Source organism: Gossypium arboreum, chromosome 13 (genome assembly GCF_025698485.1).
Source record: "Gossypium arboreum isolate Shixiya-1 chromosome 13, ASM2569848v2, whole genome shotgun sequence".
In the NCBI taxonomy this organism is placed as follows: Eukaryota; Viridiplantae; Streptophyta; class Magnoliopsida; order Malvales; family Malvaceae; genus Gossypium; species Gossypium arboreum.
In genome coordinates, this window is record NC_069082.1 from 103540114 (window position 1) to 103556236 (window position 16123).

The window sequence follows — 16123 nt, forward strand, 5'->3', positions numbered from 1 at the left end:
CTATTCTGACTAGGCCTTAATTCAGAATGTTACAACGCATCAATATTTGAGAGCAAACAATAACCAAGTTTATGTAAAAAAAATTGTTTTGGGTAGCTAAGTTCTACAAACCCAACCCTCCATATCCAACAGACAATAGCAGTCTCCCCATGATAAAAGAGCAGTTTTTCTCTTATCAGCACTAGTCCCCTAAATTAAGTTTTGGGCAATTTTTTCAATCTTATTACACACAGAGATAGGTATGCGAACATTAGACATAAAATGGTTTGGAATAGCTAGGAGAACTAAAAGTACCGAAGTTATTCGACCGACCATCGACAGTTTTCTCTCTTTCTATCCAGACAATTTTTGTTAAACTTTATTCACTACAAAATCAAAAGTGTTTACTGTAGCTCTATTATGCAATAGTGACAATCCAAGATAAGTACCAAGATCCTTTACACAATCAAAACCCACACTACCACATGTTGCCTCAGTGACAATTCTCGACGTGTTAGGAGAGAAAAACACCTAAGATTTACTTCTGTTCACCTTCTGCCTAGAAAAATAACAAAAAGTCTCCAGAATGCTATTCACTACCTCTGTTTGATCCCTACTAGCCTCACAGAAAAGCATAAAATCATTAGCAAAAAAAGGTGAGATAAAGACAAACCTCTTCTTAAAAGAAACAAAGGTTTCCAACTACCCTTTTCAATTGCCTCCTCAATAAAATGCCCAAGCCTCTCCATGTGAAGAACAAAAAGATAAGGAGATAGTGGATCTCCCTAACTTATGCCACATGAAAGTTGAAAAGAATCTATAACAGTCCCATTCTAGAGAACCTGAAGAGACAAAGAAGAGACACAATGTAAGATCACATTAACTAAATGCAAAGGTAAGCCAACCTCTAGCAATGTTTCTTGGAAGAAGTCCCAAATGATTCTATCATATGCCTTCTTCGAGTCAATTTTCAAAATCATGCCACATTTACTACCCCGAAAGCTTTTTAAAGAATGCACCACTTCTTGCCCAACTACAATATTATCAGTGATGTTTCTGCTAGAAATAAAGCTCACTTAGTTCTACCTAGTCAACTTTTCCATCATTAGTCTCAGTCTATTAACAACTATCTTTGTAAAGATATTATAAAGCACCATGCACAAGCTTATTGGTCTAAATTTGAAGATTCTTTCCAGACTCTGAACCTTTGGTATAAGCACCAATAAAGTTCTGTTCAGTGTAGGATCCAACAGCTGACCCCCAAACTCTACCTAACTAAAGAACACACTATCGGTCCAACTGCCTCCCATTATGTCTGGAAAAAAATTACCTAAAACTCATCCACACCAAGAACTGGAAACACGAAAATATACACACTTTTTCATGCCCTTTTTCACTCAAATTCATGCAATTTCGATAAAATTCGTGTTGAAAAATAAATAATAATTATAAAATTGTAACTTCTCTTACCCGTATCGGATGCCGGGACAAGGTTCGAGGCGTTACCGGACTTAAACATTCACAAACATGCAAAACCGAGCCATAAAATTTCATTTAAATTAAAAACATTCAATCACATGCATAATGTCCCTTACATGAGCTACCGAGGCTCTAAGCATGCATTAAAGGTGGTTTGGGACTAAATCAAAAACTTTAGAAAAGTTTTGGGAAAACTTAGAAAAATTTTCCTGAAACAGGGTCACACGCCCATGTGGACACAGGGACACGCCCATGTATCTCCAACACGCCCGTGTCCTTAGGTCGTGTAACTCTCTATTTATAACGTCAGCAAAACAAATTTAACCACACGACCAGGCCACACGCCCGTGTGCTAGGCTGTGTCCTCCACACGGTTGAGACACATGGATGTGTCTCTACCTGTGTGACTAGTACTTAGGCTATTTTCCAAGCCTTTTGTTACCATTAATCCCTCACATCTTTATACACATCAAAGATATACATCATTGAATCATTTTAATGATTTAACATACTTCAATAAGGTATATTCTTAACTTTAACATGCTATCATTCACTTATTACACGTACTCATATAATATCAAATCTAGACACAACAATTCTATATTCATTGACCTTATCATTTGATGACCACTTTTACCAAAGTTTCATAACCATCAATTTATCAAGTAGCTTCAATCAACATCAAGTATTCATGTTCAAACATTATCAAATTATTTTCATATTATACATTTACCACGTGGCTATGACCATTTCGATTGGTCAAGAAGCAGTCATCATGCATATATGTCATAATACCAACCATACATATCCCACAAGCATAAACACATCATCGTATCACAAGCATTAGAACTTATCATAGATAATTAGGCTTACAAGCCACAATCATTACAAGCCACATCTCATGACTATATACAATGAATCAATATAAGCCAATACATATGGCTAATCATAACAGCATCTATCATAAAACTAAGTCCCTATACATGCCACTCACTTGAAGAGATTAAGATTCATCAATACTCCAAAGGAGGTAGCTTGATAGTGTGAGGTTGCCTTCGACGATCTCCAACCTCGAGCTAACCTGTCAACACTAAAGAAATGGAAAGGATGGAGTAAGCGTAAAAGCTTAGTAAGTCCATATCAAAATAATAAGCAACTTATCAACATGATTCCATGGAAATATAATCATAAGTTCACTTTTACTTATATTCTGGACATACCATTTTCTCGAGTCACGGTTATTAAATTATTTATATATGGAGCTACGGAACTCCAAATTAAGATCCATAAATTTTTCCTAAAACTAGACTCATATATATTTTTACCATAAAATTTCCAAAATTTTAGGTCTAGCAAGTAAGTACAATTTATTCTTTAAAGTTACCCCTGTTCTGTTGCTTAACAGCTTCGACCTTTCTTTACTAAAAATTGATTATCTCATAGTACGGGTTTCAATTAATGTTCCTATCTATTTCTAATGAAAATAGACTCATTAAGGATTTATTAATATAAATCCTAGCCCATAATCATTTTTTTACAATTTTTAGTGATTTTCCAAATTTGAGATAGGGGAGCCCAAAATCACTTTGACTCTATCTCACAAAAGTTCAAATATCTCAAAATATGAACTTATTCAGTCTTTAATTCAATTTACACAATTTATGGTGGATTTTCAAAATCACACAACTGCTAATGTCCAACACTGTCTTAGTGCAATATAATGGTAACTATCATAAGTTCATTTTTAACTAATCATGAACTTACCATTTCATGGATTTCATGTTCAATTTCACAAAGACGTAATAACATAACCATAAAGATTATTCATCATTCAAACCCTTTTGGCTTACTTATCATATACACATATATACTTGCTCATCATAAATCAATCTTTACCAAGGCATTATTCATAAGTTTAGCATACGTACCTATACTAATCGTAGTGTATCATATAACCATACCTCTTTAACATGCCCTCCTTGGGACTTTCATCACATTCATTACATTACCCGTTGAACACTAGGAATACTATTGGATACGCGGAAACTTGCACCTAAGTGCCACATAAACATACGTAGCCAAAGCTATCACATAACATGTATACATCCATAATGAACTCGGACCTCTCAATGAGCTCGGATGTTACATGAATCGTATTATGAACTTAGACATCTCAACGAGCTCGGATGCTCGCATCCATAATGAACTCAGACCTCTCAACGAGCTCAGACGCTACATAGATCACAAACTTAGACCACTCAACAAGTTCGGATTCTCACATATATCATGAACTCGGACCGCTCAACGAGCTCGGATTTCTAAATTCCTAGTGACATGTCACTTGTATCCTAAACTATTCCTAAGGTTCAAACGGGATTTTCCACACTTGCACTTAGCATCCGCATCACACTTGCTTGTCATGTCGTGAACAATGACCATAATATCATTCATGCTTACAAATTCACCATTTTCCCATTCATAGCATAATAAGGCATAACTCAAATAGCAAATAAGCTTTTAAAAATTTACATAACATATATCACATATTTTATATGTCACTTGTCATGTATAATCATTTTCTTGCATTTCATGTAATATTCTTCCACATCATAAACACCATTCCATCAACTTTTCCAATGTATTAAATCATACAGTATATGCAATAATAATAAGGAATATAATTCAAACATAACATTGCATTATTATTATCATACAAACTTACCTCGAATGCGAGCAGAGCTATATATTCCGATTTAGTCCATAATCTCATTCATTTCCAATCTATGCCCGAATCCCATTTTCCTTGATCTATAATATCATATTTAGCTTACTAATTAGTCACATTATTCATATGGGTCCAAAAATCATATTTTTACAAATTTACATTTTGAACCCTAAACTTTCACATATCTGCACTTTTGCCCCAAGGCTTGTGAAATGATTTTTATCTAATTTCCTTGTATTTTAAGCCTAGTCAAATCATTTTCATAACTATAGCAGCCCCTAATTCCCACTAAATCACACTTTTATGACAAATTTTGTAACTTTTGCAAAATGGTCCTTTTTGATAATTTCACCGAAAATCACTTAGTAAAAGTCGTTTATTACACACCGAGCATTCATTTTCTACCATTAGACATCAAACATACTTTCATTCATGGGTAAATTTTTAAACACAAACCCTAGCTCAAAATATGGGTAGAAATGAGTAGATCTTGTTACGAGGATTTCAAAAATGTAAAAATCATTAAGAACGGGGCTAAAACAGAATTACAATCGAACTTGGAAGCTTGAAAAACCCTAGCTATGTCTTTTCCATGAAAGTTTTGGCCATGGGGTAGAAGATGGACAAAAATTGGCTTTTAATTTTATTTTTAATTCATTTTAACTACTAGATTACCAAAATGCCCCTTTTTACAATTTAGTCCTTTTGACCAAATTGAGTGCCCAAACGTCAAAAGTTTCGAACGAAATTTTCACGAAATGATCCCGTGAAATTGTAGACCATAAAAATATAATAAAAAATTTTACTGTGTCGGATTTATTGTCTAGAAACCACTGTTCCGACTAGGCCCTAATTCGGGATGTTACAAAAATAATTAAATTGCACCCAAATTATAAGCATGTTAAATTTTAATTAATTTTATATCAAATTTTGATTAATTTTGATTATTTTCTACAAATTTTCACAAAGGGCGAATAACGACTCAGCAGGCACTGCTAGAAGCACAAAACCGAGAAGTAACTTTGAAGCATCAACGCGAATTAATTTTTCAGCCTAAGATGGTCCAAATTATGTGTATTAATTCGTAATATAATTAATTTTAATTTTAATCCAATTTAATTTTGGTTAAATAAATTATTATTAATTAATTATGAAAAGGGGCCTAGTTGAGCTGAACCGAGAAAATCAATCCCACCGAGTACTGGGTAGCCCAAAACCGTCCCACATGCTGACCCAATCAGCTTTCTTGGCTAATTATTTGTCTTGCAAAATGGTCCTTGAAGACTCCTTCAAATTGCATTCAAACCCCTCCACTATTTATGCCTTACTAGATTTGCCCTTACCTTAAAATAGCAAGTTTGAAACCTTCAAACTTCCCATATGTGTGGTCAGACATGGGGGGACTCTATGGCTCCTGATTTTTGCTAATTTTAGCAGCCATATCAACCTATAAATACCCCCTTGTTTGTTCACTTCAAACAGATCTAAATCCTTCTCATCTCTTCACTTCTCTCTGATTTTTGTCTCTTCATTCCCTTCCATTGTTCTTCGTTTTCTTCCCCTATTCCCTTGCTGATTTCACCTCTTGAAAAAGAGACAATAAACCACCATTTGGAGCAGCATTCAAGTATTCGTAGAAGCCTCAGTTCGGCAAGAACATACGGAGAAAGAAGAGTGGAGCAAACTAGTCAAGCTAAGGAGAAAGCACCGGATTTGATTCTTGTTCCCTATCCTTTTAATTTTGTTGTTGTTATGATGAACATGCCTATGAATATTTGTGATGTTTATATGTTTAATTTAATTCATATGGCTTAAATTTAATTCGTGTTAGGTTGATTGCGTTTCATTTACTTGAGTTATTAAAATTGTGTTTATGTTGTTATAGGTCTCGGTAAGATGTTTGATTAAGTAAAACCATGACTAAGTTATTCTTACATTACAATTATAAGGTAACTAATGAATTAATTATTTAAACGGATTGAAATTACAATTAATAGACATGATATTTAATCAGTGCATGTTTAATCATCTAAGGTAGCTGATGGTTAAATTAGCAACGGTATCTGACGATACATTAGCCTTACATAACTTGCAAGATTATTGTGATTAAACTGTTTCAAGGTAGAAAATACGTTGTTACCTCATGTAATCTTTTATGTGCTTATGAGATTGAATTAATTGTTTGAATTGGCATAGAGATATGTACAAGAGATTATTTTAATTTCATAAGTATGTATGTGCATTAACACATTTGCTTATTAAAATTTGTTTAATCAGTTGAATTGACATAAAGATACAGTCGAGAGATAAATGGATTTTGGTAGGTAAGTATGTTCAAAAGTTAGCAAATTACTGAGTTTCCGTGAATTTATTCGTAACAACATAAACATGAGTTTAATAGTTCTAAGTCAAGAAATGTAATTAATCTAGCACAATTATGTCATCTCGTGCACTGGAATTTTATTTTCTCTTTATTTATTTTACTTAGTTAAAAATCTTAATTTTTAATCACCGCCTCAAATCAAAATATTTTTCTTCACCAAAGTGTTTTAAATTGCATTCATAAATAATTCTTTTCACAGTCTCTGTAGATAAGATAACTCGACATTTACCTATCACTTTGTTACTTGTTGCAATTGTGTACACTTACACATTTCCATCATTCCAAGTTTTTGGCGTCGTTGTCGGGAACTATTTTAGAAAGTCATTATTTGTGAATTTTTTAATTTTGCATCTTGGTTTATTTTTCTATTTAGTTTTTAACTTAATTAACTATTCTGTATTTGTTTCAAGCGTTTATGAGTATTGGTCGAATCATCGATTTACTCCCCTTAGAGCCTGAGATTGAAAGAACTTTTCAGTAGTGGAGAAGACAAGCAAGTTAGAGAAGGACCGAAAATATTAACTTCAAAAATTTGAATCAAGGAAACGGAGCAAACCCTGCTCAAAATCCTATCCTTATTGCTAATGATAGGGATAGAGCTCTAAGACAGTATGTCATTCCAGTGTTTCATGATCTTAATCTGAGTATTAAGATATGTGAAATTGAGGAACAATAATTTGAGCTAAAGCCAGTCATATTCCAGATGCTTCAAACAGTGGGCCAATTCAGTGGAATGCCTATCGAAGATCCTCATCTTCACTTAAGGCTGTTTATAGAGGTGAGCGATTCATTCAAGTTAGCCAGAGTACCCAAAGATGCACTACAATTGAAGTTGTTCCCATATTCGCTAAGGGACAAAGCTTGAGCCTGGTTGAATTCATTGCCACCAAATTCAATTTCCATATGGCAAGTGTTAGCAAAAAGATTCCTCATGAAGCATTTCCTACTTAGCAAGAATGCTAAGTTGAGGAACGAGATCATTACCTTCCAATAAATGGATGATGAGTCCTAGTATGAGGCATGGGAAAGGTACAAAAAATTATTATGGAAGTGCCCTCATCATAGAATCCCACGTTGTTTCCAACTTGAGACGTTTTATAACAGTCTCAATGCTCACATGAGGATGGTAGTGGACGCTTCTGCCAATGGTGCTGTCTTTTCTAAGTACTATAATGAGGCTTATGAAATCATCAAGATTATTTCTAGTAACAATTATCAATAGCCAACCAATTGAGCAGTGTTAGGAAGACGAATCATTGGAATAAATAAAGTAGATACTCTCACTTCACTTGCATCTCAGGTCTCTTCGATTTCCTCAATGCTTAAAAATTTTACCACTAATGGGTTTAATAGTTTTGCAGCACAACCATCAAATCAATTTGAAAATGTAGCATATCTCTATTGTGTGGAAGGGAATTTGTTTGAAGAATGCCCATCAAACCCAAAATTCGTGTATTACATGGGAAACCAAAACCAAAACCGAGGAAGGAAAGGACTATAATCCAATTCCTATAACCAATCTGGGTGAAACCAGCCTAATTTCTCCTGAAGTAACCAAGGGGCTGGACCCAATAACACATACGCCCAACCTAGACCGACCCAGCTACCTATCTTTACCCAACAAGTTCAGAAACAACCTCAAGTTAAATCATCCAATGGCTTAGAAAATTTGTTGGAGGCATACATAGCCAAGAATGATGCCTTAATTTAAAGCCAAGCAGCTACATTAAACAACCTGGAAAACCAAATTGGCCAGTTTGCAACTGAACTCAGAAATCGACCACAAGGTGCTTTACCTAGTGATACGGAGAATCTGATGAATCTAGGGAAGGAGCATTGTAAAGCGTTGACATTGAGGAGTGGAAAGACATTAAAGCCCAACACCGTCGAAGTTGAAAATGAACCAGCTGATGCTCAAGACTCAAAGGAAGTTCAATCGAGTCTTAAAATTTCAGTTTCACCAGAACAAAAATCTGTAAAATCTGATAAGGTAACTTCTGAACCAGCTAATTCTGATAAACTAACAACTTCGTTAGATGTTGAATTGCCGCAGAAGATGAATCAACTAGTTCCAATAATGAAGCCTCCAACACCCTACCCTCAAAGAATTCAAAAGCAGAAGCAGGAAATTCAATTCAAGAAGTTCCTAGACGTACTCAAGCAACTTCATATCAACATCCCGTTGGTTGAAGCACTTGAAAAAAGGTCGAACTACGTCAAATTCATAAAGAATATCCTATTAAAAAATGAAGACTTAGAGAATTTGATACGGTAGCCTTGACAAAGAAATGCAGTGCATTTCTTTAAGACAAACTACCCCCAAAGTTGAAGATCTTAAATGTTTTTACCATACCTTGCAACATTGGAGCAACATATTGTGGTAAGGCACTATGTGATTTGGGTGCGAGTTTGAAGTTGATGCCCATGCAATATTAAGGAAGTTAGGGATAGGTGAAGTTAGACCTACTACGGTTACACTTCAATTAACAGATCAATCCTTAGCACATCCAAAAGGAAAAATCGAGGACGTATTGGTATGTGTAGACAAATTTATTTTTCCTGCTCACTTTGTTATTCTAGACTTTGAAGCAGACAAAGAAGTGCCAATCATCCTAGGAAGGCCTTTCCTGGCAACTGGAAATACCCTTATTGATGTGTAAAAGGGCAAGCTTACTATGCGTGCTCAGGACGATCAGGTAACATTTAATGTTTTTAAGTCTATGCAATTTCTTGACACAATTGATGATTGTTCTACAGTTTCCGATTTAGAGGAATTAATCATGGAAAAGGAACTAAACTATGTTGAGAACACATTGGAATAAATTTTGACATCAGACCCTCCAAATGATGAAGAGGAGAATGAATACTTAAATTTGCTAGAAGCTAAAATTTGCTAGAAGCTAATTAAAGGGGATTTAATCTGCAATCCTGCTTTGAACCTTTGGAGTTAAAGAATAGGGATTCTGTCCAGCCAAAAGCGTCGATCAAGGAGCCATCTAAATTAGAACTCAAGGTACTTCCTTCACATTTAAAATATGTTTATTTAGGTAACACTTCTACTTTTCTTGTGATTGTTTTGGCGAAATTAACCGTTGAGCAAGAAGAGAAACTCATCCTAGTATTGAAACAATTTAAGAAGGCTATCGGATGGACCATAGCTGATATTCGCGGCATTAGTCTGTCTGTATGCTTACACAAGATCATCCTGGAAGATGGTAAAAAAAGGGACGATTGATGGACAATGAAGGCTAAACCCTATCATGAAGGACATGGTAAATAAAGAAATCATCAAGTGGTTAGATGTGAGCATAATTTACCCTATCTCAGATAGTTCATGGGTAAGTCCAGTCTAATGTTTGCCAAAGAAAGGAGATATTACGGTCACTGAGAATGAGAATAACGAGTTGATACCAACTAGAACGGTTACGGGATGGAGAATTTGCATCGATTCCTAGAAGCTAATCAAGGTGACTAGGAAAGATCACTTTCCTTTGCCATTTTTGGACCAGATGTTGGATAGACTTACGGGGTGAGACTATTACTTTTTTCTCAATGGATACTCAAGGTATAATCATATTACTGTAGCATCAAAAGATCAACACAAGACAACATTTACCTGCCCGTATTGTACATTTGCATTTAGACGCATGTCATTTGGTTTTGTGTAATGCACCTACTACATTTCAAAGATGTATGAGTTTGTTTTTAATGATATGGTTGAGAAATACTTAGAAGTCTTTATCGATGATTTTTCATCATTCAAAGATACATATGATGACTGTTTAGTCAATCTAGCTAAGGTACTAAGGAAATGCGAAGAAACAAACCTCGTACTCAATTGGGAAAAGTGTCATTTCATGGTACGAGAAGGTATTGCTCTAGGGCATCAGATAACAAGACATAAAATTGAGGTAGATAAAGCAAAGGTAGACGTTATTGAGAAACTCCAACCTCCAACATCTGTAAAGAGTGTTAGGAGTTTTTTGGGCTATGCTGGTTTTTATCGAAGATTTATCAATGAATTCTCCAAAATTGCTAAACCCTTATGCAAATTATTGGAGAAGGACACGACGTTCAAATTTGAATAGGAGTGCTTAAGAGCTTTCAAAAATTTGAAGAGTCAGTTAGTTTCGACACCCATAATCATCACACCAGACTGGGATTTGCCATTTGAAATGATGTGTGATGCAAGTGACTTTGTGATAAGAGCTGTCATGGGCCAGCGAAGGAACAAAGCTTTTCATCCCATCTACTACACAAGTTGGACTCTGATAGAAGCTCAACTGAATTATACGGTAATAGAGAAAGAGTTACTTGCTATTTTGTTTTCTTTTGACAAGTTTCGATCTTATCTTGTAGGTACCAAAGTGACTATCTATATGGGCCACTCGGCAATTAAGTATTTACTTGCCAAGAAAGAGACTAAGCCAAGACTGATCTGATGGGTACTTCTACTTTAAGAGTTCGATCTAGAAATTCAAGATCGAAAGGTAGTAGAAAACCAAGTAGTAGACCACTTTTCCATATTAGAGCCGTAAGAAGGGAATTTTCCACTTATACCCATTCAGGAGACATTTCCAAATGAACACATACTGAAGGTAAATCATGTCCATAGTACCCCTTGGTTTGCTGATATTGCTAACTATTTAGCTTGTGGTTTGATGCCAATTGATAAGATATATCATCAAAAGAAAAGTATTCTTCATGATGTAAAGTACTATTTCTGGGAAGAACCATACTTGTTTAAAAAGTGTGCAGACCAAATGATCAGGAGATGCGTGGTAGAAGATGAAGTACATAAGATTCTATATAATTGCCACTCAACTCAGAGTGGGGAACAATTTGGAGGTACACGTATTATGGCCAAAGTAGGCCAAAGTATTACAAGCTGGATTCTTTTGGCCAACGCTAATTAAAGGCGCGTATGCTTACGTAAGGAGCTATGATCAATGTTAAAGGGTTGGAAACATCACCAACAAAAATGAGATGCTTCAAAAAAACATCATCGAGGTAGAATTATTCAATGTTTGGGGTATTGAATTTCTTGATCCTTTCCCTCCGTCTTTTGGTCACAAGTACATATTGGTAGCAGTAGACTACATGTCTAAGTGGGTTAAAGTTGAGGCATATCTGATGAATAATGCTAAGGTTGTGATGAACTTTTTGTAGAAGCATGTCTCCACAAGGTTTGGAACCCCAAGAGCAATCATTAGTGATGAAGAGTCCCATTTTGTGAACAAATGGTTTAAATGGTTACTCGAAAAACTTGGAGCAAAGCACAAGGTTGCCATAGCTTACCATCCGCAGACAAATAGGCAAGCTGAACTGGAAAACAAAGAGATCAAAGGCAAGGTAGTTTGCCCGAACCGACGAGATTGGTCTAAAATACTAGATGATGCTTTATGGGCCTACACAACAGCATACAAGACAACTTTAGGGATGTCACCTTATAGGTTGGTCTTTGGGAAAGCCTGCCATCTGCCCTAGGAGTTAGAGTACAAAGCTTACTTGGCTCTCCAACAACTCAACTTGGATCTTGAGCTTGCTAAAGAGAAATAGATGCTCCAACTCAATGAGTTAGAAGAATTCCGAATGTTCTCATACGAGAACGCCAAATTACTCAAGGAAAGACTTAAGAGATGGCATGACAAGGCCATTTGAGTTCGAGAATTTGAAGCAGGTCAGCAAGTCTTGTTATTCAATTCTAGATTACAGTTCTTTCCAGATAAGTTATAATCACGTTGGTCTGGTCCGTTTATGATTCAACAAGTTTATCCATACGAAGTTGTCGAACTTCAAAGTAAGGGAGGTAATTTTCGAGTCAATGCCTAGTGCTTAAAACATTATTGGGGGATAAAATTGAATGGGATCAAATCACGTTCATTTTATCATATAATTAATTTTTTTTGTTTTTCTTTTCAAATAAATGATTTATGGTATATTTTCGATTTTAGTATGTTTAAATAAATTCTGGCTAGAAGATTAGAACTTAAGCGAGACCGCTTGTAACCCCTCTAATCTTTCATGGGAATTGATTTTAACATAATCTTCAGAGAAATTATTCCTTAAATGGAAAAATAAATTTTTACTTTTCAAATAAAAAGGTCAATTTTGATCCAAGTTTTAAATTGCAACTCAATTTCAAATTTCTTTAAGACTAGATACTTAATTGAATTATTTTTAAAATTTGGTTGCTCTTTTGTAAATATTTTCAAAAGGCATCTAGATTAAAGGTTTTAATTGAATAAGATGATAATCATTAATATATAATTATATCCATTATAATATATATTAATTATTATCAACTTTGCATAGAATTAGGATTAGTTTAAATTAGATCATTTTTATTTAATAAGTTTTTATTTTAATAAATTAATAGCAGATAATAATTTAATATGGCTTATATTAATTATTAATTGGTGTTAACTCTATGTAGAATTAGAACGTAGAATATTTTATTTATTAATTTGTTCTAAGAATTCTAATTAAACTCCTACTCATTTCACTATAAATTTCACCCAGCTTTTTCATTTTTTTCACTCATCCCTCAATCAATCCTAGCATCCAAAACCCACCAAGTACCGAATCACATAGTGCCGAACTCTTTAAAAGCAACACTGCCTAGCTCTACACAGCACCCTTATGCCTAGCAACAGCCCATTCGGCCAGTAGCCTACGTACGCATCCAGCAGCCCCCACGCACACCGTGAGCGCCAGTAGCCTATTCCTTGTCATTGCACCTGCCTCTCGTCCAGCTATAGCAGCTTACTAGGCTTGCTCAACACACTTGCTTGCTGCCCACTTCCCCACATCTGCGCTGCACACGCATGCCCTGCTGCTACCTAGCGTGCTACTACCGCCTTCCTACTCGCACCACACTATCAAGACACCCTACAACCATCCCTAAACCGACCTCTTTTGCTTTAGATTTATTTTCTTTGAGTTTTTAAATTTTTTTTAAAAAAAAGGTGGTAAGACAAAATTTTCTCCTAAATTTCAATTTTATTTAATTATTTAAGTTTTCAAATTATTGAATTATTAATATTTTATACTAATTAATTTTTTGAGAAAATATTTGTTCTATCTTATGATCGGGTTAATGATGCCTCACAAAAGAACTCATTCCTCTGCTCAAATTGATGAATCACAAAACAAATTCCACTATGAAGAAGCCAAAGCTAGATACGAAAGCATTTTCAAGAATCAACAGATGTACCTAGAGAAAGACTTTACACTGAAAGAAAGCAACTATATTGATTTCATGGTGTGCATTCAAGAAATTGCTAAAGCTCTCAATTGGGAGTTATTTTATGAGAAAAGACCTAGTGTAGATAAGGAGTTAGTTCATGAATTTTATGAGAATTTGATCTCAAGCAAATTGACAGAAGTTTCTGTTCGCGGAATAAAGGTACCAAACCTCAAATGCTATTAATGAATTCTTTGAATAACCTAATTTCGAAAACGACAAATATTCTTCTTTCATGAGCAATATTGTGTCTGAAAATCTGCAAGAAAGTCTCGAGGAACTTACAGTTCCAGGTTCTAAGTGGATTGTGTCAAAACAAGGAATTCACACTTGTCACAGAGAATATTTGACACCATTAGTGAAGGTATGGTTCTATTTCATTTGATTCAGCCTTATGCCTATTTCACATGAGACTACCATTTCATTAGAGCGAATGGTCTTATTATACTTGATTTTAACTGGAAAGACCATTGATGTGAGAAAAATCATCCTGAGAGAAATGCAGAATTATGTCACTAGACGTTCTGGCCCAGATTACTTTCCCTTTACGATAATAATTTTGTGCTTGAAAGCTAAAATTCTTGCAAACGTAAAAAAGATAGGTTATAGCCAGGGCACAATCACATATTGGAACCTCTACCGGATAGTCGAAGACTCTGTTCTACAGCAACGAGTTGAAGAAAGTGAGGATCCTGAAGAAGAAGAAGAAGAAGAAGAAGAAGAAGAAGAAGAAGAAGAAGAAGAAGATCCCATAGAGATCAAACTGATGCAATCAACTGAAATCCCTAATAAAGCAGAACCAATAGAACCAGTAATCGAACCTGACATCGAAACTTCAATGTTTAGGACTCAATCACCTTGCCCAGATCTTTGAGATGACCTATCAAAATTGATGGACACAATGCAATATATGCAGTGGCAACAACAAGCTTACTGGAGATATTCAAAAATACGGGATGACTAAGAAATGCTCCTACGAAAATATACAATGACCCATTTAATTTTGTGCCTGAATTTCTAGATTTCATATTTGAACCATGGAGTCCACTATCAAAGTGGGAGTGAAGCAATTCATGAAAAAACAAAAGACGATAGAGCAAAATATGAGTCGAATTTGGAGGGATATGCAAATAAATAAAAAGGGGGATCTTGACTTTATTTCATTTTCGTTCTTAGGTTATTTAATATTTTAGGATTAGGTTTTATTAGGAAATTTTTTTCACATAATAAAGCAAGAGGTGGAAATCATAAATAAAAATGAACAAGATGCAAAGTACAAAGTGTAGCAATAGATATAGACATGTCTAAGATTGGATCTAGAGAAAGCTTGGTACTTAAGCAGTCAAATTGACTCACCTCCTCTTTTCTAGAATCCTACCTAGTGTATAGTATTTATTCACTTTTAACAATGAGGACATTGTTCATCTTAAGTAGGGGGACCGAAAAATTGAAATTGTTTCCACTAGGGTTTTTAGCCTAAATTTTCCTATCTTTTACCCACTCCTAGCCTAACCACATTACAACCTTTTTAAAGACCTATTGATTCAATTTTCTATGCTACCTACATTAGTAGAGAGAAATTGCTATGTTCTACATATGAATGCATAAGCTAAACTTAATGATTGCAACTTTCTTGAATAATGGAATAAAATCAAATTGGTAGCAATTTAGCATGCCCTTATTAAGGAAGCATTTAGTCTATTTTTGCTATCATAAGAATAATTGAAATTAATTTGAATGATATGTATACATAAGTAGCATAAATATCAAAACTCTTGTTTTTGAGCATAAGTATACTAAATCATAATTTTGGGGAAAATGTTGTTCTGAAGAAAATTTTCAAAGGTTTTTTCGAGAAATTCTTTTCAAATTTGTGCATTACTTGGGACGAGCAATGAATTAAGTTTGGGGGTGTGAAAACACGAAAATATACACATTTTTTCATGCCTTTTTAACTCAAGTTCATACAATTTCGGTAAAATTCATGTCGAAAAATAAATAATAATTATAAAATAATTAAATTGCACCCAAATTATGAAAATTTTGAATTTTAATTAATTTTATATCAATTTTTTTATTAATTTTGATTATTTTCGACAGATTTGCACAAGGGGCGAAAAACCGCTCGGCAGACACTACTAGAAGCGCAAAACCGAGAAGCAATTTTGAAGCATCAAGGTGAATTAATTTTTCAGCCTAAGATAGTCCAAATTATGTGTATTAATTCATAATATAATTAATTTGAATTTTAATTCGATTTAATTTGGGTTAAATAAATTATTATTAATTAATTATAAAAAAGGGCCCAGTT

At 34.6% G+C, this 16123-nt stretch overlaps 1 non-coding gene across 1 annotated transcript; it reads right to left on the reverse strand.

Moving 5' to 3' along the window:
- Positions 1-7527: 7527 nt before the first annotated feature.
- LOC128287559 (small nucleolar RNA R71) lies at positions 7528-7634 on the reverse strand. Its single transcript, XR_008278259.1, has one exon. It is a non-coding gene; the product is annotated as a small nucleolar RNA R71 (small nucleolar RNA).
- Positions 7635-16123: the final 8489 nt, after the last annotated feature.